We start from the raw sequence: 1,914 nt of genomic DNA, 5'->3' as shown, positions 1-1,914 counted from the left end.
AATGATTATTGAAAAGGGGCTGATCCCTGGTTTTGCTGGTGTAAAGTTTTGTCTTTTGTCTTCCTTGTCACCCATGCAGCTTCCATACTTCACGTGCCATAATCAAGCTACAGGAAACAAAGCTCACAGATTTCCCCACCCCCTACTTTTCAGATGAGACTCAGGATTTGGAAGGCAAAACAAACAACCAAACAAACAAATAAAAAGAGATTGAATTTTGGACTTTCATGAATGGTACTAACATGAAAAAAAAAAAAGTTGCAGAGGGCGGGCCTGAGTGTTGGGTGAGCGTTTGTCTCTGCGCCTGGCACAGCACCTGAGTTGATGTCTCACAACAGCACAGCAAAGTGGGTGTCACGACAGCCACTTTGCTAAGGGGAGATTATAGCTCAGAGGGCCTAACCGTATGTTGCTGAAAAATGGCAGAATTGGAATTAGAAACTAGACTTCATTCAAAGAGGAAATATGAATATTGTCTCCCTCTACCATCCAGATAAACACAAAGCAGCGTTTCCCTGGTGTCCTTCTCTTGTTTCTGTCCCCCCACCATTCCCTGTACCTGAGTTCTCACAGAGACGTGCCACCTGCTCCCTGCTGCACACTGTGCCCATGCAGACGGGAAAGGAAGAAAGGGATGGGACTTCAAGAGGTCCGCATGTGCTCCCTGAAGTGGCTCCTTGTTGTATGCGGGCAGTGATTCCTTTACAAAAGTCAGCAACATAGATCCAGGCGAAGTCAGAAATTTCTTGACCTATGGACTTGGGAGAGTGCTGGGAAAGGCATCAGACTGTGTCAAAAATTGGTTTGGATGGGCGGCAGCTGTGGCTCAGTGAGTAGGGCGCTGGCCCCATGTACGGAGGGTGGCGGGTTCGAACCCAGCCCTGGCCAAACTGCAACAAAAAAAATAGCATTGTGGTGGGTGCCTGTAGTCCCAGCCACTCAGGGAGCTGAGGCGAGAGAATCCCCTAAGCCCAGAAGTTGGCTGTGAGCTGTGACACCATAGCACTCTACGGAGGGTGATAAAGTGAGACTCTGTCTCTAAAAAAAAAAAAAAAAAAAATTTGGTTCGGAGCATTTTGTGTTTGTTTGTGTATGTGTTTTTCTGAGTGTTCCTGCTTTCTCATCTGAGTGTCCTGGCAATGCCCACAGGCAATGGTCATGGTGGAGATGTAGAAATTGGCACCGTAGAGCACTAGGTGGACTAATTAATTACAACATCGAACTTAAAGAACAGTGGTGAGGACCTTCTGCCTGAAGTGAAGTTCCTGGGAGTGATCTGGCCTCCTGCTCAGCCTATGTATTAAGTATAATTGACAGCTCTGGGGACAGAGTATGGCTCTTTTCACTTCTGAGTAGAGCAAGAAGGAACTCTCCTCAGTGCTGGCGTGACTTTAGCATCTCACTGTGTGTGTCAAGGGACATGCGACAAGCTGGGGTCCTCGAGCAGACAGTAGTTATGATTATATTTATGGCAAAGATTATGGTTTTTCTATTTATGTTAGTGACAAGGTGTCCCTTTTAAATGATGTATTTAGGTAAAAAGAAAGCAAAAAGTCATTTAATAAAATATAATTAATAGTTTAATAAAAAACAGTTTAGTGACTAACAGAATAGTGGTGTATAGATTTGGCAAAAAATGATGAAAGTGGTGCTAAAATAATTGAACTATGGGACCTTTCTAGTGGATTATTTCTAAGCATACATTGCAGCTCAGACATATTGTAATTCTAATTCCATCCTTTGGGAATCCTGACCAAGTTAGAATCATATAATATTAGTAAAGAAAAGGGGTAATCGGGGGTGGTGCCTGTGGCTCAAAGGAGTAGGGCGCCGGCCCCATATGCCGGAGGTGGCGGGTTCAAACCCAGCTCCAGCCAAAAACTGCAAAAAGAAAAAAGAAGAAAAGAAAAAGAA

The sequence above is a fragment of the Nycticebus coucang genome, chromosome 23 (genome assembly GCF_027406575.1).
Source record: "Nycticebus coucang isolate mNycCou1 chromosome 23, mNycCou1.pri, whole genome shotgun sequence".
Lineage (NCBI taxonomy): Eukaryota > Metazoa > Chordata > Mammalia > Primates > Lorisidae > Nycticebus > Nycticebus coucang.
The sequence above is the reverse complement of the archived record's forward strand: the minus strand, read 5'-3'. Positions refer to the sequence as shown.